This window comes from Macrotis lagotis, chromosome 2 (genome assembly GCF_037893015.1).
Source record: "Macrotis lagotis isolate mMagLag1 chromosome 2, bilby.v1.9.chrom.fasta, whole genome shotgun sequence".
Classification (NCBI taxonomy): domain Eukaryota; kingdom Metazoa; phylum Chordata; class Mammalia; order Peramelemorphia; family Peramelidae; genus Macrotis; species Macrotis lagotis.
This window is the reverse complement of record NC_133659.1, coordinates 337,799,905-337,824,234: the sequence shown is the minus strand read 5'-3', so window position 1 is coordinate 337,824,234 and position 24,330 is coordinate 337,799,905. Positions and strand designations below refer to the sequence as shown.

The 24,330-nt window shown below is 44.6% G+C and overlaps 1 long non-coding RNA gene across 2 annotated transcripts; it reads left to right on the top strand.

The window, feature by feature from the left end:
- Nucleotides 1-8,858: 8,858 nt before the first annotated feature.
- Nucleotides 8,859-12,763, top strand: LOC141511816 (uncharacterized). 2 transcript variants are annotated; one of them, XR_012475422.1, is made up of 3 exons: nt 8,859-9,076; nt 9,178-9,329; nt 12,648-12,763. It is a non-coding gene; the product is annotated as an uncharacterized LOC141511816 (long non-coding RNA). The 2 variants fall into 2 exon arrangements; XR_012475421.1 differs by having other exon boundaries at nt 9,166-9,329.
- Nucleotides 12,764-24,330: the final 11,567 nt, after the last annotated feature.

Genomic DNA, 24,330 nt, shown 5'->3' with positions numbered 1-24,330 from the left:
GTCCACCCCTTACCAAGGGGACAGCTCACAAGGGGGGGCTTTTAAGCCCCATGGGAAACCAGAGGGCAGATCGGAGGCCTGGCTGTAGAACAGGTGCCTAAGCTCGGGGCCAGGGGCCAGAGGAGGAGGGGTCTTTAAGGCCAAGAAATGACCTCTAAAGGAGCCCCATCTTGGGGTGCATTAGAATTTGAACTCAGCTCTTCCTGATTCCAAAGCTGGCTTGCTCCCAAATACTTTGGGTTGTTTCTCTCTCTAGAGTCCCAGAATAATAAATTATCGGAGCTCCAGGGAGTCTGGGAGGGCAGCCCACCCCCTACTTTACCAGTGGGGAACCAGACAGAACAGGGAGGAAAGGGGCCTTCCTGAGGCCCCCTCAAGGGCTCTGCCTCTTTGGGGGCAGGCCACAAAAGAGCATTGATTGATTTCTGATTTCCAGCTATCTGGATCTGAGTGGGGCTTCATCCAGGTGTATCCCCTGCTTCTGTGTGATCTGCTGTGGCTCACGCCTTGCTCCTTGGATGAGCAGCCCTCCGCTTGTAAGAGAGGACAGTCAGCTGGGCCCATTTTGGGGATACCCCCTCTTCCTTCCATGTTCTTCTGCCCTCCCCCCATTTTGTCTTGTCCTTAGGAGATCCTGGTTTAAAGGGATCAGTTAAGGGATGTGTGATGGAATGTGAATCTCTTCTAGGATTTCATCTGATTCCATTGCACCTGCATGTATGAAGTGCCTGCTGTATGCAGAGAGTTCCAGGAGAAGCCTGTGAAGAGAACAAAGGACTAATCCTCTGTCCCTGCCCATGAGGCCTCACTATCTAATGAGGACTTGTCTCAGATGGGGTGTATGGAGGGTTCAGGGAGGGCTAGTGTGTCAGGCAGCAAGGTTGTCTGTCTCTCTTTCTGTCTCTCTGTCTCTGTCTCTCTCTCCCCTCTCATCTCTCTCTGTCTCTCTCTCTCTCTGTCTCTGTCTCTGTCCCTATCTCTCTCCTCCTCAGGCATCCACTACCTTTCACCCGTGGCTCCAAGAAGCCATGGCATGGACATTGACTACACTTAATAAAATCGTTTGGCCTTAAACCCTTTGGTGAGTCAGGGGCATGTCTATCCCCAAGCACGTGAAGACTATGCGGATGAGAATGATTTGTTCCAATGGCCAAGAAGGCGACTGAGGCAGGTGCTGTGAGAGTTTAGACCTCGACCAGACAAGGGAGACACCAAGGTCATCCCCGGCATCCCAACCATCACCGGTCGTCCTGACTTTTGTCTGTCATCGAAGTCCAGTGACTCTGGGAGACAGTGAGGCTGGCAGCTGCATAGCTCTGTCTCTTTTAAATCCAGTTCGCCAGTCAGTTAAGATGCTCCCTGTGAGGCCGTTGCTCCCCTTCAAAGATGAAGGCCCAAGAAGCCCACGTCTCAGACTACGCTCAGAGAACTCTCACCCCAAACAGTACCTTTCTGGATAAGCTCAGTCATTTCCTAAGATAGAGAATTTGCCTTGAAGCCAAGATACATGTTCCAATCCTGTCTGACAGCCGATGACTATGCGACCTTGGGCCAGTCCCCAACCTCTCAGAGTGCTGGACAACTCTCTGGAACTCTGAATTTCAAAGAAGGGGTGGCCTGCCTCAGTAGAGAGACTTTCCTCCCAAGGGAGTTCTCCACACCAATAAAAGGAATAAAATCAAATGCCCCCTTCCCAAATGTCCCAGGCACTCCCGGGGAGCAGCAGAGGCAGCCAGGCCTCCCTCCTTCATCTGGGTCAGCCCCAACTGGAGCCTCCTGCTCTGTTAGGAGAGATACATTTCAGGAAAGACCTTGGCAAGTGAGACAGGGTCCAAAGGTGGCCAGGTAAGATGGGGAAGGGTCTCCAGACCAAAAAGGAAAACAATGAGGCTTAGGTATCCTTGAGAAGAGAAGGTTCAAGGGATGAAATTGGAGTTTTCTACTGGAAGGCCTTTTGTGGGCAAGAGTAGGGGAAAGCAGAGAAGATGCAAAAGACACCAATTTAGGTCCAAAATTGGGAAACGCTTCCTAAAAGCAGAACTGGCCCCAGTGAGCTTTTTTGGACATGTAGTGAGTTTCCCATCACTAGAAGTATTCAAGGGGAAGCTGGGAATGTTAGAAAGAGGATTCCTGTTCAGGACAGGGTCAGGCTAGAGATTCTCCGAGGCCCCTTCAACTGTGATTCTGAGCCTAGCAGCCCCCACGGCTGAGAGAGGAGTGGGGAGGGGTTGAGCTGGGGATATCTGGGAAGGCACCAGCACAGGGATACCCAAACATCCCCCTCCCAGAAAAGCCCCCATTGGGCGTCACCCTGCACCCCAGCCCCACCTCCCCCCGAGTGAAAAAGTCTAGTCATGGAGCCGGCAGCCTGGGCGAGGGCTGGAGGCCCAGAGCTTGTTGGGGGCAGCTCTGCCAGGAGAGAGAAAGAGGGCCTTTTCAGAGCTGCCGGGATGGAGGCTGGGCTGGGTGGGGCAGCCTGGCGGAGCCAAGCCTTGTTTGGATTGGACAAGCTGGAGGGGGCCAGGAATCAGACTGTTGGGGCGCTCTCTCAATCTCTCTCAATCTCTCTCTCTCTCTCTCTCTCTCTCTCTCTCTCTCTCTCTCTCTCTCTCTCTCTCTCTCTTCTCCTCTGTCTCTCTTTGTGTCTCTGTGTCTCTCCCTCTGTGCTATTCATTTCTGCCTCTAAGTAAGGCATTTTGTTTTCTCTCTGGGTGAAATTGTGTGTCTGTTATCCTCTGTCTGCTTTTGGGAAACGGTTTACCCTGATATATGAAACCCCTAATAGAAAATTAAGCTAAGCCACAGCAAGCCAGGCCACATGAAGGCCAGAGGCTCAGGCAGCCTCCTCTCCAGGTCCCTGGCCTCTCCTCAGCTTCAGTGACCACCCACATATCACCAGGATCTCAGAGGAAAGGGGGCCATGCTCGGTCACTCAAAGAGGAGAAGCTGATGGACCATCAGGGGTGTCCAAGGGTGGTCCCCCCATCCGGGAAGGCTTGCTCCCCTTTGGGGGAGGGAGCTAGATCCATTTAGTAGCAGCTGACCTTGGCGGAGCCTCTCAGCTGAGAAAGTGCGATTCCGCACCATTGGGGCCAGGTTCTCCCTGCAGACTGAAGCTCCTTGAAGGCAGGAACTCTGATTTTCCACTTTTTGCCATCTATTCTTCAGGACTGGATGGCTTCCCTTGGTGAAAATTCTTTCCTTGTCTTTGAGCGTCATCTCCAAAGGGAAGTCTTCCTGGATCTCTCTCCTTTCCCCCAGCCCGAGATAGTCATAATTTCTTCATTGGGACTCTCTTTGCCTCTGCCACATTCTCATCCTTCTTGATAGAACATTCAGACCTGCACCGAGTGGATGATAAACTCCTTGGGGACAAGACTTGGGGATAACAAGGGCCCTGGCCTCAGGCTGAGGGAGCTGGAGATGAAATCTTGCGTTAATTGGCCTGCCTCACTTGCACGCTTTCCTCTTTTGTCAAGTTTGCAGCAGGAAAACATTATTTATTTACTTATTTTCACTTTATCTACAGTGCCTCACAGCAGCAAACACAAGTTACTTATGAACAGTTCTTAACTGATGGACAGATTTGTCAATCTACTGGTGTGAGGCTGACCCTTAGCATTGTTTATATTTTCAGTTCTCTAATTATTAGGGATTTAGAGCACTCTTTTATGGGGATGTTGATAGTTTGCATTTCTTTCTTTTGAAAATTAACCCTTTCTATTGTTCTGCCATTTCTCCTGGTTTGGCTCTTGTTCTTGTATATTTGTATCAATTTCCTATACAAACTGTACACCAGAACTTTCTCAGAGTATACTGGCTTCAAAGGATTTTTTACCTGTTAACACTCAGGATCTAATTGTCTCATAGACATCTTAAATTCAGAAGTCAGTATTTTTCTCTCCAAATCTTCTCTTCTTTATTACTATTGAGTATGCCACCATTATCCAAGTCACCCAGGCCTGAAACCAAGGTAGCATCTTCAATCCCTCTCTCTCTGCCCCCCCCCCCACACACACACAATCTGTCGCCAAAGATTTTACCTTGACTATGCCTCCCTCTCTCCTCTGACATTACTTTCACCCTGGTACAGACCCTCATCACATCATACATGGGTTAGTGTAATAGCTTTGGGGGTTGAGGGCTGCCTTGAGTTTCTCCCCACTACAGTTCATCCTCCATTCAGCTATAAAGTGACCTCCCTATGGCACAGGCTAACCATGTCTCCTCCCGGTCCCCCACCAGTAACTTCCAGTTATCTTCTGGTTCAAACAGACAATCCTCTGTTTGGTATTCAAAGTCCTTCATTACCTGCCTCCCCCACCTTTCTAGTCTTCTTATACCTTACAACCTTCCACAGACTTTATGATTTAATGACTCCCCCAGCAAAGAAGTCCTTGTTTCTTTACTGCCTTTCTGGTTTCCTTTGAGTCTCAACTACAATCCCACTTCCTATACAAACCTTTTCCCAATCCCCCTTAAATCTACTGCCTCCACTCAGTTGATTATCACCAGTTTATCCTGTCTATAGCTAGTTTGCACCTAGTGATCTGCATGTTGTCTCCATCATTAGACTGGAAGCTCCTTGAGAGCAAGAACTGTTTTTGCTTTTCTTTGTATTCCCAGGACTTAGATCGTTGTAGGAGCTTAATAAATGTTTTTTCCCTTAACACTTTTCAATCTTATGTAATTAAAATGATTGATTTTCTAGGATCAGCTGTAATCCCACTTTAGTTAATATTCAGTGACACAAGACTCCTTCTATTTTTTTTTTTAGGATATGACCATAATATCTAGTTGTATGCCAATCAAAGTGGAGCCATCTGAGCAGCTAAGTGGTGCCGTGGATGAGCCCCAACCCTGGAATCGAGAGGACCTGAATTCAAATGTGGCTTCAAACCCATGACACTTACAAACTGTGTGACCTTGGGCAAGTGACTTAACCCGGATGGTCTCACATCAGTAGACCTGATACACATTTGGCCACTGGACCCAGATGGCTCTGAAGGAGCTGGTGACTGAGCACAGCACAGCGGCCGCCCCCTTTCCCCCCCTCAAATCTAATTTAAGTGCTAGTAATAGCATCACTTCAAAGTCATAGTCATCGAGAATGAAGGACAAACATGATTACATCCCCATCATCACATTGCCATATATAGTATAAGATCTTGGTCTAATTGTAATTTCTGTCCAACTATTTTTGAGTTTTCACATTAATTTCTAACAAAAAGAGAGTATTTCCTCTAAGTATCAGTGTTCTTAAATTGACTCCACATTAACTAGGCTATTCCATTTGATTTCTTGTGGGTGTAGTGTTGTGGATCCAGGTATTTCCATGGGTCATCTTAACCACTGGCAAAGAGTTTTGAAAGCAAATGTTTTATTGGTACAGTTTGAATTTTTTTCTACTTTTGAAAATTATTTCCTTTGGGGTTCTTGATCTTTTGTTTCTCAGATAAGTTTTGCTTTTGTTTTGCTTAATTCTCTAAAGTAACGTGAAGTTCCTTGGTGAATTTATTGGAATGAGATTAGACATCACTGAAGGGTCAATGAATTTTTGTAAAGTACCTTGCTTGCCCCTGGCAAGGACTCTGTAAAGATCTGCCCCCAGGCACAAGACAAGCCCCTATCAACAAAACAATGGACTCCTGCCCTGGCCTGAAAGGATTAAATCTTGGAGCTATGGCCCCTCTACTAAGTCCTTAATTAACTCATCTATGCTCTTTGAGCTACACCCCAAATCTACATATCCCTCAAAACCTTTTCTCTGATCTTGGAGCTATTTCCCCATCCTAAGTAACACAACTTCCTGATCCTTCCAAAGGTCACCTTCTCCTCAATTGAGTTGCTATCTCCTTTTGGGAGGCCAGCTTGCTCTCGATTCCCCAAATAAATCTTCATGTCCCTCTACTTCATATACTATGGATACCCTAGAATCAACCCAGTTGCTCTGATCTCCCACCTAGCTTTACTTTCCTTTTTTTAATGTTGTTTATTCCCTGCTGGGTATAGTTAACTATCTTTACTAAATTTCCATAGCTGTTGCTTATCCCCTCAGGGGATTGACCCACTCCTTTTACTTACACTTTTAGCTTCTGTTAATCACTGTAATGCATAACACTTTTTTTTTGGTCCCTAAATACCTCCAAGTCAAGAGTAGTTCTTTTAAGAAATTCATTTCTATGAGCTTGAAAGTCAGAAACATTTTCTGGCCACATCAACCCATGGTAGTCCTCTTTGAAAATGAAGGACAAACAACAACATAGGTATGGCAATAAATTCATAACTTAATTTAGGTGATTTAATCATATTTTTTTATAGTGGCATGACCCAACCATGAACAATGAATAGTTCTCCAATTATATAAGTGACATTTGTTTCAAGGACATTTGGGAGTAAACAACAGTGCTGGGATTCACTACTCAAATGCCAGAGCCAGGGCTGTTTCCAAGCATACCCCCACACATTTCTCTTACATTGCCTTAGTAATGAAGGGCCCAACATACTGGCACTCTTCTTTATTTCTCTAAAGTAAAGTCTCTTGGTGGTTTTATTGGCATGAGGCATGATACCACTGGGAGAATCAATCAAATGCAGGAGTCTGGTGCCCGGACAGTGAACAGCTGAAGATTATATATCTGGGTAAGTGGGTTCATAGAGAGTCATCCATGTTCCCTCATCTTGTCTCCTGGGGATCCATTTATAATGTGTTTGAGCCAATGGACAGGGCCTAGTCTTTGACCATGGTCAGGGGTCAGTTTGGGACCAAAATTAAGGACTAGTCTGTGGCTAGAAGTCAGAACCTCTGATTATGATCAAGGTTAGGGCTCATTCTGGGTCAAGTGTCTCAGTCCAGGCTGGCACTGAGGACTATTGTTACGAGCAAAGGACAGTAAGGAAATTCCTGTGCAACCATCTAAAGTCCGCTCTGCGTGTGTGTGTGTGTGTGTGTGTGTGTGTGTGTGTGTGTGTGTGTGTGTAGCCTCCACAATATTGCTAGGGTAAGGCAGGACAGGGATAAGAGGGGGTGCCAAATGCATCATCACCCTGAGGAAGCCTCTGGCCACTGGCCAAGTTGAAGAAATGAGAGACTCAATGAAGAAGCTTTCCTTGTTTTTCCAATCTCTGGCTGTTATTTAATGTTTCCGGTGTTTATGCTGGGCTCCAGAGCCAAACCACAAACTCTTGAGGTGGGGGTGGCTGGTTGGGGGCTGGAAGGGTCTTTAGCTTTCTCTGGGTTCACATCACCCACTAAGCATGAGACCCTCCACATAGTAGTTTCTTAATGCATAGATGGGCTTGAAAAGAGGAAAGCCTAAATTGATTGAAGAATTGATTAAATTAGTGGAGAATAACTAATGTATGTGTTGGGGGGGGGGGGGGAGAAGGGGCTGCAGACAATGGAATCTGTCTTCTAGTATTTAAAGGACTGTCCTGTGGAAAAGGGATTAGCCTTGTTCTGCTCAGCCCCAGAGGACACACAGATTTTGGCTTGAGACAAGGCAAAACTTCCGAACAATGAGAGTTGCCCCAAAGCAGCCTAGGCTGGTGGGGAGTTGGGGAGCTCCCCAACCCTGGAGGCTGGGGGACTTCTGGATTAGGGGATTCCTGCTTAGGTGTGCCTTCTGAGGTCCCTCCCTGCTCTGGTATTATGCCATGCTATGCTATGATTTTACCCAATGACCTCTACTAGAGTGATGGGGAAATGTGGTTGTCAAAGGGACCTTTTTGGTGATTGGAAAGAGACCAACCCCAGAAGGGGTCACACCCCTTTTGGCTTGGCTGGGGAAAGGGAAGCAGGAAAAGCTTGCAATTCTATTGATTTTTTTTAAAAAGAGCTTTTATCTGCATCTACTAGGAGCTCTGGCCTTGGCACTGGGGATCTAGATGAGAATGACGCTTCTTGGGCTCAGAGATTGGCTTCAGGGTGTCCCTGCCTTCCTGTTTCATACACCATCCCAGGCTCCCTCCCACCCCCACGCCTTTGAGACTGGAAGCCTGGATTCCTCTGTTTGAGGTAGGAGGCCTAGATACAGAGCAATGGGATTAAAGATAATGGAGAGAAAAGAAAGTAGAAAAAAAAACAATCCTTTATTAAGCACCTACTACATATAAATGCCCCTACCAGGGGTTGGGCACATTATAGATATCTCATTTGTACCTCCAGAATTCATAAGGGACCTCCCAAGTCTTATAAACCAATCTCTAGGATTTACATATAAAGAAACTGAGACTCAGAGGAGGAAGTGACTGGTTGGCTCAAGGTCATCCAGGTTGTGACTCACAGAACTGGAATTCAAACCTGTGAACCTAAATCCAGCCTTCTTCCCCCCCACCCCCCACATTGCCTCCAGTCAAAGTCAAAGACACCTGGGTCAGTATCCTGTCTCAGACCTTCAGGAGCTATGAGACCATGAGCAAACTGATGCCCTTCTCTAAGCCTCAATGTTTTAGTCTATAAATGTGAAAAACGGAGACTCTTTGGTACCTGGAGCCTCCCAGAACACTATTTCCAGACCTTATATGGGTTCTCCTTGGGTCCTATGGATTTGGGATCTCCCTGAGATCAGAGTTCCTTCCAGGAATGCCCATCACAGCCCACTTATAACTCAACATCTGCTATGATGACTTCCCATAAGTTCCTCACTGGATGATGCCCCAACATGCTGGCAGTCTTCCTTTCCTTCCCTTGATGTCACAAGAAGATCATTGGAAAGAGCACTCAGGCTGCCCAATAATCATCCCTCATCCCCACCATATGACCAGTCCATCAGCTTTTTTCTATCCTGCATTTATTTCCCTGATGACATACTCTACCTCTGTTCTGCTCCGAAGCTTTGCAAAGGCTACATGTCAAAGCCTGCTCACACCCACCATGTTCCTCTCCATTGCCTTCTGAGCATGCTCATTTTCAGTCCTTCAGATTGGAGGATTCCATGACTTTGTCCTTATATGGCAGCACAGGTACACTGTGGGTGCTTAGAAGATGATGCTTTATTTCTGAAAGAAGTTTGAGATCCTTAAAGGGACCTTTTATTTTCTGAAGGCTCTTGTCTACCAGTTTAAATACTAACAGGTAATTTGGCATTCAGCTGCATGTTACAATCTGTCATCCCCCTTCCCCCTGTGTGGATGGCTTGGTTTGACCATTTTTAATGGGTACAGATCTTTTTTTAGGAGGCTCTTCAATATTCCAGGGCCAGAAATAACTGAAACAATGTCATCTTGGAGCAAGGACCTTGAGTGGAGGACCTTGCCCTCCACAGAGAATCTCTCTTCAGAATGGACACTCTGCTGGTTCTCCTCCAGCCTAGTGACAAACACCTCTGGTGAGCATACAACTCTCTATTTTATTCTTCATCTAATTTTAGAATTAACTAGAATCATTGAACAATGTGATTCAGGAAATTGGAATGTTTTTGATGGATGTATGGTGGGGAGACACCATGTTGGAAAAGAGTGTTCAAGGCACCAGTGAATCAAAGATGTTTCAAAATCAGCAAATGAGCAGCAAAACGGGATTCTATATTCTCCACACTTTTCTTTCATCATAGTTTCATGATAGCATGTAGACCATCACTTCTGAAAGCTTACCTGGTCCTTGCAGTATTCTTGTCAAGGATGTCTGAGATGTGTGTATAAATATCAACGAAAATATAGATGAATGGAATTTTAATTGTCAGTGTTCTGTCTACCACCTTTTCAATGTTACTAAGATCTAATCTTTTTCTATACCTTAGGAATCTTCTCTTGAAATACTTTGGCACCCTCATCATTCTCTCACTTCTCTCACTGACATCATTTGGTATGGAATGGCTGCTGTTTCCATTTATAGTCTCTTTAGTGGGATTTCCACCTCCTCTCTAAGCACACCTAAACTAGTGTTAGAATCCAAGTGGGGCAACATTAACGTACCTGTGGGTACAAATATTTTTTTAGTCTGCAGGCTTTTAAAGACAAAAATGGAAAGACAGCAAACAGAAGAAAAGTGACCAGGGAGCTTATGATAACAAAAATCTTTGCAGATCTTTTCTGCTTTTCTTCTGTTTGGTGTCCTTTGTATACTTTCATCCTTAGACAAACTCAAGATGATCTTATTTAAAAATGTATTTAAATGTAAATTTATTTATATTATTTAAATTTAATTTTATTTAAATAACCTCAAGGAACTGGAACCCACAAGGTTGTTTTCTGTTCTGAACTTAGGTAAGGGATTGAACCAGGTTCAGTAATGCGGTCGCCTGGCTTTCAAGAAGAGGGAACTAGGCTTCATTTTCTCACATTTATTATCTCTTCAAATCCTCAGGCACAAATTTGCTCCTGGCTTAGGTGATGGTCCACATCTAACATTTTTCTCAAAAGGGAGGAATAGAAAAGTAGGTAATGAGCAACATGACTCAGATATTGGGCTGCTATTTAGTTCTTATACACAGAAGGGAGGCTAAATGCAGAATCCTTACTAGGATGTCTTTGATAAAACAAACTTTAAAAAAACAGGATATGTAATCACTTATAAATACTATTAAGAATCTGATGTTTAAATTTCATCAGACTTAAGGTAGTTGGGGTTGGGGCAGTGAGGTGGCGCAGTGGATAGACCACCAGCTCTGGAGTCAGGACGACCTGAGTTCAAATCTGGCCTCAGACATTTAATAATGACCTAGCTGTGTGACCATGGACAAGTCACATAACTCCATAGCCTGGCCAAAAGAAGAAGAAAAAGAAGAAGAATTTAAGGTAATTTGTAGAACTTTTTTTTTATTTAAGGCAGTGGGGTTAAGTGACTTGCCCAAGGTCACACAGCTAGGTCATTATTAAGTGCCTGAGGTTGGATTTGAACTCAGGTCCTCCTGACTCCAGGGCCAGTGCTCTATCCACTGCACCACCTAGCCGCCCCTAGAACTTCTAATTAATTGCTCTACATTTCACCTGAGTTTAGAATTTTCCCAACACTTTCTGGTAAAAGCCCAGGCTTGGACCAGTCTTCTCAGTGATGTCCATTCTCTCCAAGAATACTAGGTCATTGCTAGGAGCTGCCTCCATTCAGCTCTTCCTTGTTGGAACTCAGAACTTTTGGTCACAAGGTGATCTCCAAGCCTCAACACATCCATGTAAGAAAAAAGAAAGTTGGAGAACATTTAGTCTCATTTTATAGAGGAGGAAATTGAGGTAAGGTCACAATGACAAAGCTGTTGAGAGCCTGGGGTTACTGGTTCCATGAATGACTGACTATGAATGAGCAGGACCTTCCCAAGTGGTATACACTTCATCTTTCAGAGAAGTAGTAGAAAAACCCTAGACTTTGAGTCAGAGGATCTAAGTTCAAATCTTAACCCTACCTCACCTTCCTCCATTATAAAATAGGAGATTTGGCTAAAAGATTGTTCAGATCCCTGACCACTCTAGAATCTTGGTTTTAAATGACCAAGTGGACATCTGAGCAAGGTCTCAAACCCTTATTTCTCAAAGTTACTCTGCCCTGTGTCCTTTTCAAGATGGCAATAAAGCTTCCATGGGAGAGAGGATACAAAATACTTTAAAGCTATCTGCTGTCAGTCATTTTTCCAGGAGTCCCCTGCCTGTCTACAACTGTCCTTCCAGATATAGGTAATTTCTATGCAGGTACCATAACAGAATGAGAACTCTCCCTGCATATAGAAAGGATGCTCTAGGAGGTACAAGCCCATTAATTTTTCTATAAGTTAGTGGATTCTTGGCAGATTGTTGGGACTTTGGAAACCTGAGTTCTGGTCCTAGTCATTCTGCTAACTTGCTGTGTGACCCTGAGTAAGTTACTTTTCCTCTCTGGGCCTCAATTTCTCCATTGGTAAAATGAAGAGACTAAGCTTGGCATCTTAGATATGGGGATAGAGTAAGAAAAGTTAGCCAAGTGAGGAAGAAAGATTTGTGAGGAGATAACAGGGCAGTGCCCATTTTTTTGAACCTGGAGTTAGGTGCCCTGGTTTTGAATCTTAGCTTGCTGCTGGCTTACCAGGTGACTTTGGAAAAACCCATCTCCTCTGTGGGTTTCATTTTCCTCACTTGTGAAATGGAAAGGCTGGGAGACAGAGAGTGCTCACTGAACCCAGAGCAATACCATCCATTCTGCCCTTGGGTCATTTCAATAATGTCTGACTCTCACTGGCCAATATGACCAGAAAGGACAATGATCAATGTTGGAAGAGATGTGGGAAATCTGAGACACTAATACATTGTTGGTAGAGCTGTGAACTCATCCAACCTTTCTGGAGAGAAATTTGGAACTACGCGCAAAGGGCCACAAAAATGTGCATCACTTTTGACCCATCAATACCACTACTGGGTCTATACTCTGAAAAGATCATGAAAAAGGGTAAAAACTTCACTTGTACAAAAATATTCATAGCAGCCCTGTTTGTGGTGGCAAAGAACTGGAAACCAATTAAATGCCCTTCATTTGGGGAATGGCTTAGCAAACTGTGGTCTATGTATGTCATGGAACACTATTGTTCTATTAGAAACCAGGAGGGATGGGAATTCAGGGAAGCCTGGAGGGATTTGCATGAACTGATGCTGAGTGAGATGAGCAGAACCAGAAAAAACACTGTACACCCTAAGGGCAACATGGGGGTGATGTTCAACCTTGAATGACTCTCTCATTCCATCAGGCAACAATCAGGGACAATTTGGGGTGTCTGCGATGGAGAATCCCATCTGTATCCAGAGAAAGACTGTGGAATTTGAACAAAGACCAAAGACTGTACACCATGGAAACAATGTAAAGACTAACAGACTGCCTTCTGGGGGGTGGGGGTGGGGGGAAGGAAGCAAGAATGGGGGCAATGCTGTAAAACTAAAAATAAATAAAATCTTTCTAAAGAAGAATAAATAAACAAACAAATAGCTAGATAAATAAATAAATAAATGTTTTAAAAAAATAATGTCTGACTCTCTGTGACCCATTTGGGATTTTCTTGGCAAAGACTCTGGAGAACTTTTGTCATGTCTTTCACTAGCTCATTTTACAGTTGAGGAAACTGAGGTAAATGGGGTTAAAATGACTTATCCAACATTGCAGTAGTCATCTGAGGCTCTATTGGAACAGAGGAAGGGGAGTCTTCATGACTTCAGACTTGGGGCTCTAATCATTGCACCACCTACTCATACTGAGAGATCCACATACTGACCCAAGTCATGGTCAAGGGACTGAAGGTCTAGGGACCAGAACTGAGGCTCTTAAGGTCTCAGAAGAGGCTCCCCCTCCCACCTCCAGGAGTGAGTCAAGAAAGCAGGAAGCAAACCGGTGACATGGCTCTTGGCTCTGAAAGGACCTTCGTGGAATTTGTGAAGAAACCTTTCCTTTGTTGTCTTCTGCGAAGCCTCGGAGGGCAAATTTGCTTTCCTGGTCACAGAAAGGTCAGGAACATAGACCCAGTAGGACATCATGCCTGTCTCGGTATTCTGGGCCCCCTCTCACTGGTCAGTCCCTGTAAGTGTCCTCAGAACTGACCCAGACTCCTGGACTGGGAGGGGCAGCCAGGAGGCGTGTACTAGTCCCATTTAATTACTTGTCATGTGACCTCCAGGAGTCTGGCCATCATCTCTCAGGGCTGGGAAGGACCACCCTCGAGGGCATCCAGTCCAGCCCGTCCCTTAACAAAAACCCTCCCTCTGACATATCTCAAGAAATTCAATCATCTGGCTTTAGCATTCTCAAGAGGATTTTGGGTGTCCTTAGCTCATCCTGAGTTCTCTCTTTTTTTAAAGTTTCATAGACATCTGCTGTTTTTATGGCATTTCTGATTATTACCTCCTTCCCTCCCTCTAGCATTGAGTCTTTCTTTCTAACAAAGAAAAAAACAATTTATTGACTTATTCATCTAGAGTGGAAGGGAACTAGTGAGCATCTGATCCAAGTTCCTCATTTTACAGAAAAGGAAACTAAGTCCCAAAGAAGTGAATGATTTGCCCAAGGTCACACAAATAATACATTGAGCAGCCAAAATTCAATCTTATTTTGAACTCAAAAATCTAACATTTTTTCCATTCCACCACATTGCCTCCTGGCTAAGTAAAAACAAAAGCCAATCCTGTATACACCCTCTGTGTCCATAGGCCCCACATCTCTGCTGAAAGGAAGGAAGTCTGTCTCATCTGTTTTCTAGGTTGTCGTGCTTTTCAATTCTCAGAGCTCAGTTCCCTTTTAGGAATCTTTTATTTTTAAGTTGTTGAAATCCCTGTTTTTCTGACTCATTTCATGTCACTCCATATCAGTTCGAATGCAAATGAAGCTCCCCTGAAGTCCTCATGGTCATCATTTCTTGCTCATAGGAGTGCAGTGAATTGATTTGCTTAATCAATAATATTTCATTATTTTTTACATGCCGCAGTTTGCTCAGCCATTCCCCAAGTGATGGGGAAGCAAACCCAGTTCACTTCCAGGTCTTCGCCATTAATATTTTGGTATATGTCATTGATCTTGGTGTTTGTGTCCAGGAGTTGGGATGGTGGGGTCAAAAGGTCAAAGAAGATAGGCATTTTGCTTGAATCATTCCAAATAGTTTTCTAGAATGATTGGATCAATAATGTATGAATGTGCTCATCCTCCCCAAACTCTTTTTGACATTGTTGGTTTCAGGGTTGGCGTTTTTCTTTCTTTTGGGGGGTAATTTTTATTGATTCATTCAGGATATGACAAAATCTTAGAATCTGATAGTTTAATTTTTTTCTCTTATACATATCATTGAGATAGGAACAGTTCTGGTTCTACAGATTTGTTCAATTCCTTGGAGAATTTGGACATCAGACTTTTGTTAGACAGTGATATATGATGCAAAGATTTTTTTTCTCACTGGATGATTTTTCTCATTTTATTTTCATTAATTTTGATCATGTAAAAAATACTAAAATTTTATGTAATAAAGATTGTCTCTGTTTCTGTGGTCACTGGTTTTTGGGGTTTTTTTTGGTTTGGTTAAGAATTCACTTCCAATTTGGGAAAAATCTCCCTCATTCCTCTTTGTTAATGGACATTTATAGTTGCATTATGTATTTGGGGCACATGGTAGTGCATGGTATAAGATGCTGGTACACATTGAATTTCCAACAAACAGGGAGTTGTTCCTGTGCTGACCACTTTTTAAAAAATTTATTTATTTTTGAATTTTACAATTTTCCCCCAATCTCATTTCCTTCCCCCCACTCCCACAGAAGGCAGTCTGTTAGTCTTGCCATTGTTTCCATGCTATACATTGATCTAAGTTCAGTGTGATGAGAGAGGAATCATATCCTTAAGGAAGAAACATAAAGTATAAGAGATAGCAAAATTACATAGTTAAGATAATGGTTGGAGTTTTTTTTAGGTATTTTCAAGGCAAATGGGGTTAAGTGGCTTGCCCAAGGTCACACAGCTAGGTAATTATTAAGTGTCTGAGACTGGATTTAAACCCAGGTACTCCTGACTCCAGGGCCGGTGTTTTATCCACTACGCCACCTAGCCGCCCCAATAATGGTTTTGTTTTTTTTTAAATTAAAGGTAACAGTCTAGTCTTTGTTCAAACTCCCCAGTTCTTTCTCTGGATACAGATGAGATTCTCCATCACAGACAGCCCCAAATTGTCCCTGGTTGTTGCACTGATAAAATGAGCAAGTCCATTAAGATTGATCATCATCCCATTATGGTATACAATGTTCTGGTTCTGCTCATCTCACTCAGCATCAGTTCATGCCAATCCCTCCAGGTTTCCCTGAAATCCCGTCCCTCCTGGTTTCTAATAGAACAATAGTGTTCCATGACATACATAGACCACAGTATGCTAAGCCATTCCCCAGTTGATGGACATTCACTCAATTTCCAATTCCTGGCCAACACAAACAGGGCTGCTATGAATATTTTTGTACAAATGATGTTTTTACCCTTTTTCATCATCTCTTCTGGGTACAGACCCAGTAGTGGTATTGCTGGGTCAAAGGGTATGCACATTTTTGTTGTCCTTTGGGCATAGTTCCAAAATGCTCTGCAGAAAGGTTGAATGAGTTCACAGCTTCACCAACAATGCATTAGTGTCCCAGATTTCCCACATCCCTTCCAACATTAATCATTGTCCTTTCTGATCATATTGGCCAGTTTGAGAGGTGTGAGGTGGTACCTCAGAGATTGTGCTGACAACTTTTTACCAGACTATGGCTAGTCTTTTCTTTTCATCCTCCATTGCCTGCTTCCAACTTTTTAAACTCTAATTTGGTCAATGAAGTTTTCATTTAAACCCCATGAAACAAACTCGCCCTCTTTCTCATCACAATATTGCAGTTTGTTTTGTTGTTTTGATTGACTCCATCTTCTGAAGGATGAAGTTATCTTTAAGGCAAGTCAATTATTAACTATTCTGTTTTTGTAAAAGATAGATAGAATCAGAGAAAGATAGACAGAGACAGAGAGATAGGAATAGACAGATACACAGAGTAGTACCCTAGCAGATGGCTGGATAATTGAAGACCATCATCACTATGATGACTCTTTCTGGCTTAGGCTCTGTTTGTCTCCACATCTTTTTCTTCTTTCCAGTTCAAAAGTCTGTAGTCTACTCTGCTGAAAATATCACTTCTGTTTCTGCTTCACTGACCTCCCAAATGTTTCCATCTTCTTCCTATATTTTCTTATATGAATATTTCTTCTTTTTTTCCAAAAAATATCATTGATATTTTGTTTTTACATCCAACTGTTTCCCAATGTTTCCTTCTTCCCACTCCCAATAGCCATCCCTTAGAATGAAGTATAAAAAAAGGGAAAAGAAAACAAGTTAGCAAAACTAATCCATACACTCAAAAAACCCCAATGTTCTATGCAGTTTTGCATGCCCATAGTCTTCAATCTTGCAGAGAAAACCTTGCACCCAGTTAGTACTGATGGAATACTAGTCAAATAGGTTTGATTTATGTCTATTCCCATCAGAAGCTCTGCTGGTTTCTGCCTAGGATCTGATGCTGTCCTCAGATTCCCTCCTGAGAAAGTGATGCCCATTTCTTCATTGTCTGGCAGACCCCAGAGATTTCTTAGGTGAGTCTCCACCCCTAGCTTAAGAGAAGTTGCTTTCTAGGAAGGGACCAGGATGCCGCTTTGCCAAGAACTCTGCAGGAAGGAAAACTTAAACCTCCCTCAGAAATTGGAGTTCATCTCTCACTTCTTTTCTGGGTCTTCTGTCAACTCCGCTCGGTGTTCTCTTTCTGGGTGGGCAGGTTCTCCTTTCATTCTGCCAGCCCACCATTTGACTGGATCTCATCTCTCCAAGGATAGAGATGGCCTGTTTATAGCTCTCTCGTGTGGTCTTTTCTCATCACTCCCCCACCCTGATCCATCTGAAGGTTTTTCTTTTTAAATTCTGCTGACCAGTTGGACATTTTCTCCACCCTTGGTCTCCATGACAATGTTTTTTTCCTGGTCCTGCTCCTACCTGTTTGATTGCTCCTTTTCAGTCTTTGCTCCATCAGTCTCCCTTTCTCATCCCACCCAGTCCAAGACTTTGTCTTAGATCTTCTTCCCTCCTACCCTGATGACCTCCTCAGTTTTAAAGTGTCATGTTTTAGTGGAAGGCAATGTGTCAGCCCTGGGCAATGGCAAACACAAGGGGGAAGTGCCTCTACCACTCTGTCCTGGTCAGCCGACATCTGGAGAACCGTGTTCAGTCCTGGATGTAAGATGGAACGCATCCAGAGGGAGATGGCATGGGTGCTGAAGCGCTGCTCACATGCCTGCTTTATGAGAATCAGTTGAAGGAACTGGGAACATTTAGTTTGGAGAGAAGACTCAGGGGTGAGGTGAGGGGCACAGACGTGACTGCTCTCGTGGGAAAGCAGGTTTAGTGATGTTCTCTGATTTACCTCACAGGACAGAAAATGGAGTGGGAGGAGTTGTCAAGAGGTAAATTTGGACTCAGTAAAGGTTAATGATGGCTACCTCCCACAACAGTCCATTCCATTCCCTCTTTATTTTGGTCTCTTCTCCTCTTTTCTATCTTTCTGTCTGTCTCTGTCATCTGTTTGTCTGTCTCTCTCCTCTCTTAGGCTCTCCTAGATTTCAAAATCTCTATTTTGTCCTAATCTCAACTCCAGATTTCAACCCTCATCAACAACAGATTCCTGAACAGCTGACACATATCCAAAACAGAACACACCATAGTTCTCAACAAACTGAACCTATTTCTTTTCTACTTAAGGTACCATCAACTTTCCAGCTACCCAGGCATGCAACCTTGGAGTCAATCTTGACTTTTTCCTCTTCCTCCATTCCACCCCATCCCATTGGTTGCTAACTTATGCTGATTATATCTCTGAATCATCTCTCATTTCCATCCTGTTTTCTTTTATCCTATGGCTACCATCCTAGCTCAGACCCTTATCGCCTCTCACTTGGCCTATTGGAGGAATCTCCTAATTGGTCCCTCTGCCTCCAGTCTCCCCTCAGGTCCTCATCTTCTTTATGGCTACCGAAGTACTTTTACTCAAACACAGATTTGATGATTTCCTCCTGTTCACAAAATGTTCAGGCGCTCCCTGTGTCTCTGGTGGTCTCACCGGGCAGGCCGAGCCTCCACACTGCTGTTCGAGCCCACCATTTCAGCTGAATCCACATTAATACCTGTCACGCACTCCACACTGCTTCCCAAGCTGAACATCTTCCCTCCACTCACTGCTCTCTGGATCCTCAGCTGCCTTCAAGACTCAGTTCAGGTTTTTGCTCCTATATGAAGGCTTCTTGCTTCTCTCAGGAATCACTTCCTTCTCCTCCTTCAATTTACCTTTTGTCTGCTAGGCTGTGCATGGGTTGTAGCCGATCCGTCAAGTGTGATCTTCTTGTGGGCAAGGTTGCTTTGTTATGGTCTTTGTATTCCCCTGAATTAATCAGAGTGCCTGCCACATAGTAATGCACATAATCATATTTATTAGTCAACTGGCATTTATTTATTTTTGCTTTTTAATTTTTATTTTCAGTTCCAAATTCTCTCCCTTCCTTCAGCCTCTCCCCCACCCACTGAGAAGGCAAACAAGAAAATGCCCATTATTCATGGGAAGTCATGCAAAACATGTTTTCACAGAAGTAACACTGCAAGGAAAAAAATAAGAGGAAAAGTCAGTTTGTATCAGTTCATGTAAGTCTTTCCAGATTTTTCTCAAACCATCCCCTTGCCATTTCTTACAACACATTAAGATTCCCTCCCAACCATCTGCCATAATTTGTCCATCCATTTCTTGACCTATGGACACCCCCTCAATTTCCAATTCTTTACCACCCCAAAAAGAGATACTATAAGTATTTCTCTGCATCTTTTCCTTTTCCTTTGGTTTCTTCAGGGGCTATGCCTACAGTAGGGTTAGTCCCGTGGTCAGTTAGAACTTATTAGGCACCCTGATGAGGGTTGCTTAATTGAAGTAGGCTGTACCACATTACCAAGATGACTGGCATATGAAAAGATGAGAAAGAAATGTCCTCCAGAAGCAGAGGCAGATCTGTCATGAAAGCAAAATGGGGAATTATGAACTGAGAACCCAAGGTAGTCCCCTGGTCCCCCCAAAACTCATCAAGTATAAGATTCATAATCTCCAGGGGCTCTGAGGATAGAGTTCAAGAAATTTCTGATTTTGGATTGGCAAAAAAAAAAATCTTAATTTCAATTTTAATGCTTTCCTTTATGATCCTGTGTTTTATGCATTTAAGAAAGTTATTCTAGAAGAGTCCAGAAGCTTCCTCAGAATTTACTTCCCAAAGGGAACATGCCACTCTCATAAAAGGCTAGGAACCCTTATCCTAGAGAACTTTTAGTTCATTAGGGAGACTTTCTATGTGGAATTAATGCATGTTATCATAGGATCCTAGAGTGAGATCTAGAAAGGTCCCTGAAGACCCTGGCCTCTTTATGGAGAAGCCTGCTGAGGTTCAGAGGGCTGAAATAACTTGCTCAGGATCACACAGGTAGAAAGGGACAGAGCTGGGATTAGAATGCAGAAAGTCTGGGCTCCAAATTCATTATTCTTTCTTCTCCACTGTAGGGGTTACACTGCATGAGAAGGGCTGGATGGACTGGGAGCCCATGTCACTGAGAGGTAGAATGTTGAAGTATAAATAATCAAGTTTTACACTTGGGTTGCAAACCCTTGCATTCCCCAAATACCATATGGGAAAGGGCAGCCAGGAAGCCATTTGCCTGAACAAGACCTGGGGTTTTCATAGATTGCAAGGTCACCATGAATCAGCAGCTTGATGTGGCAGCCAGCCAAGCTTCACTGAGAGGTTGAGTGACCGGTGACCGGGTTGGAAGATATCTAGGGTCACATGTCTGCTTCTGGGCATGACCTTGGTGAGGGGGCTGGAAACTATGTGCAGCGAAGTTGACTGAAGGGACTTGTGATGTTGAACTAGGTGAAGGGGAACCTTGGGGCTGTCCCAGTGACCATCAAGGATTCAAAGAGTTGTTATATGGAAGAAGGACCAGCCTCGTCTTCTTGGCCCTAGAGAGTAGAACTGGGTGGGGATAAAAAGGGAAGTTTAATCAAATCTAGGTTTGATTTAAGGATGAGCTCTCAAATCATCAGAGAGACCCAGAAAGGGACCCAGCTGCCTCAGGACGTGGCAAGGTCCCAGTAGTGAGAATTCAGTTTGACCAGGTGCCTCAGAGGTCCCTGTCTGCTCTAAGACGATCATTGAGAGAACCCTCAAGAAACTACATATGTATCTTTGACTTCTTTCTCCATTAGATGATGAGATTCTTGGGGGGCAGGGCTTGAGCACCCCAGCACACAGCTAGCATCCTTGTGCGTTGATTAAGGTAGGCTCTGGACAGAGTTCTGGGGAAACCAAGAAAGGCCATAAAACTGTCCCTGCCTTCAAGAAGCTCACAGTCTAATGAAAGCCAGTGAAAAAGTCAAGAGGCAGCAGACTGAACACCATGTCTGAGGAGCAGCCGGAATGCCAGAGACTGCCAAAAGGAGAACGCATGTGAGAAGGTGACCAGGTCATGTAGGGTTTATAATGACAGGCAGAGGACTTGATACAGGTGAATGGGAACCATAGAAGCTTACTGAATGAATTAGCAGCTGAATGGAGGATGGACTGGCATTGGAGAGAGGCAGGTAGCTATGGCAGTTCTGCAGGTGTGAGGTGATGAAAGCCTATATATCAGAGGACTGACAGTGTCAGAGGAGAGAAAGGGGCAGGTTTGAGAGACACTGCTGAGATGATGTCAACAGGCCATGGTACCATATTGGATCTGGGCATGAGAGACTGAAGAATACAGAATAACTCCAAGGTTTGGAGTCTGAGGGATGGGAGGGTATGTCACCCCCACTGTAATAAGGAAGATAGAAAGAGGGAGGGGCTTAGGGAGAAGATCATGACTTCTATTTTGAGCTTGCTGAGTTCAAATCTACTGGAAGTAGACTTGAGAGGTCCAAGGTAATTCCGACCTGGAACCTAGGAGAGCTCAGACTAGGACTGGATATAAAGATCTGGGAATAATCTATGTAGAGATGGTTGTGTCCATGGAAGCTGATGGTTTGGAGGCACTATGGAGGAGAAGGAAACCCAGAATAGAGGCTTCAGAGGTTTGTCCTGTGAGGTTCAATCTCAAAGGGCTGACGAGCAGCGGCAGCAGCCAGGGAAGGCTTTGTTTAGGATAAAGTGAGGCGGGGGGAGATATCTATTGGGCCTAGAAGAATGAGTATAACTCAGGAGTGGATGGGGGAGATGAGAGCTGCCCCATCATGGGCAGCTTAGGGCATGATTGAAAGAAGTGAGGCAGAAGGGGTTCTGGAGCTAAGTGGAAATGGAGGGGCACTAGGAGGGAACTGGGACAAGGTCAGGCTCTCCCTAGCTCCCAGAAGCCTGGGATGCCTTGGCCCAGACTGAAATTCCATTGCAAGATCAGACAAAAAGTCTGGACTGCTGAGAGGGGCAGGGGCCAAGTGCAAGGTTAGGAACAGATCTTGGAGCCCCCTGATGGCGGTGGGGAGCCCAAAGAGTCCAGGAACTCCATTTGAAGAGATTTCTGGCTACTGTGAGTTTCTGGCAGGCAATCCTGGATCTCTGCTCTTTCCACCCCTGGTTCTCAGAAAGGACTGAGAGAAACCAGGCAATTGCTGTGAGGAAGTCTGCCGTTGCCCAGGAGGATGTGAGGGGCAGGAGGATGGGGCCGAAATCCAAGCCCCATCGAGCACCTGGGCAGCAGCCTCCTTTATCTTTCCAGCCCTCTGATCTGGATCAGGCCCAGGTCTTCTCCCCTCATGGCAGAACCAGGGTCTTACAGATGGTAAACTAGGCCCAGAGGACTGGCACCATCCTCAAGTCTTCCAGTGTGTCATGGATCGACTGATGCCCAAGGCCCAGGCTTGGTTCCTTACACAGGGCAAATGTTCCAGACCTCAGTCTCCCCATTTATACCAGACTTGATGGAATCTATCAATTCATCTATCAAACAATCTCTTAATAACTCACCTACTGTGTGCTAGAGGAAAGAAAACAAAAGTTCCTGCCTTTGAGAAACTCACAATATTATTGGGGAATCATAGCTATCAAAGTAAAAAAATGTTTATTTTATATCATTAGCTTTTTTGTTTTTGTTTTGCAAGGCAATGGGATTAAGTGACTTGCCCAAGGTCATTTAGGTCATTATTATGTGTCTGAGGTCACATTTGAACTCAGGTCCTCCTGACTCCAGGACCAATGCTCTATCCACTGGACCACCTGGCTTCCCTCAATACTATTAATTTTTTATTTAAACATAAAGTAAATAATACAAAGCTAATTTAGTTCAAGGCCAGGTTAGTTGGTCAGTTGGAAAATTCCATCATTTGGGGGAATCTGAGAAGGTTTCTGGTAGAAGTAATAATTGAGCAAGAAAGAGATTGGTAAAAGGAAGGAGAGAAGGGAAGAGGAAAGAGAGGAGGAAAGAGAGAGGAGGAAGGAGGAGGAGGAAGCAGGGAGGTGGAAGGAGATAAAAGGAGGAGGGAAGAGGGAGAAGGGAAATCCTCTTGGCATGTGGGAGCAAGGCAAAGGGGAGGGCAAGAAGGAGAGTCCTCCGGGCATGTGGGGTGGCAGGGACAAAGGCTCTGTGTTCTCTCCCAACCCTGATGGGTCTGAGTTTTTTTCTTTTTTGCAAGCTTTTATCCTTTACAAGACCCTCAATTGCATCAGTGTGGATACTCCCTTTGCTAGGGCAGATTGCGACCCCTTCCAGCCTTTCCACCCTGTGCCTTCAACCTTCCTTCTCGCCATCACAGCCCAGGCAAGAGGACTAGACAGTTGATCTTCTCTTGCAGTTGTGATGATCTCCCTTCCCTATAATGACGCTCTCTTTGCTTTTCACTGGGGCTGGAGCAAGAGACCACAGGGAGAAGGGAGGGGGCCAGAGCCCTCTGGGGTCAGGGTAGCAACCCTTTGGCAGCAGGGCTCGAAGAGTTGAGGAGGAGGAAGGGACCGGCATCACCTGGCTCAGGTCTCTCCCAGGAAACTCCTGGCCCAGAAACTGTGGACCATTGTCTGCCCAGGGCCTGGGGGCAGGGAAGGACCCAAGGGGTCAGGCCAGGCCAAGGAAGGACTAAGAGAAAGAGAATCTTCCCTTCTTCAGGCCTTTGTCCTGTCCTCAGTCTTGTTAGCTCTCAGCCAGGTCAGTCAGAAAACCTAGAGGCTTCCCGAGGGCAGGGATGGGGTGGGCTAGGGATCCAGGAGTTTCCTACAGCTCAGGTCTCCCTATTTCATGGCCTACAACATTTTTTTTCCTACCAAAACAACCTTGGGATATAGGAAGCAGCCCATTTTACAGCAGAGGACACTGGGACCCCAAGTCCTCTGAGTTGCCTCATTAGGAGGGAGGTGGTGAATCCTCAGGAGCCTCAGGTACTACAGGCTAGCTCTGCTGGGGGGGGGGGGGGGGAGACTGGTCTCTCAATCTAACATCTCACTTCTCAATCTTGAAAGCCACATAGAAAAATGTTGTGGATATTTTTTATGATTTCCGTTTAAGAAGTCAGACCTGCTGCTGCCGATGCTCCAAGATGGGGCTTCTCCCGTCCTAGAACCCCCGAAGGGCAGCCCTGGAAGGGTCCTAGAGATCATCTCATAACAATGGGAATAATAAGAGCTAGAACATACATAGAACCCACTAGGTCTCTGGTGATCTATTCCTCATACCAGTTCTAGAGAGGCTGCGCTTATCCCCATTTTATGGATGAGTAAACTGAGACAGAGGCAAAGTGATGTTTTAAAAATAAAGTCACAATATCAGAGCCAAAAGGGATGTTAGAGATCTTGCCTAACCAGCTTGTTTTCCACATAAAGAAACAGAGGCCAGAGTGACTCAACCA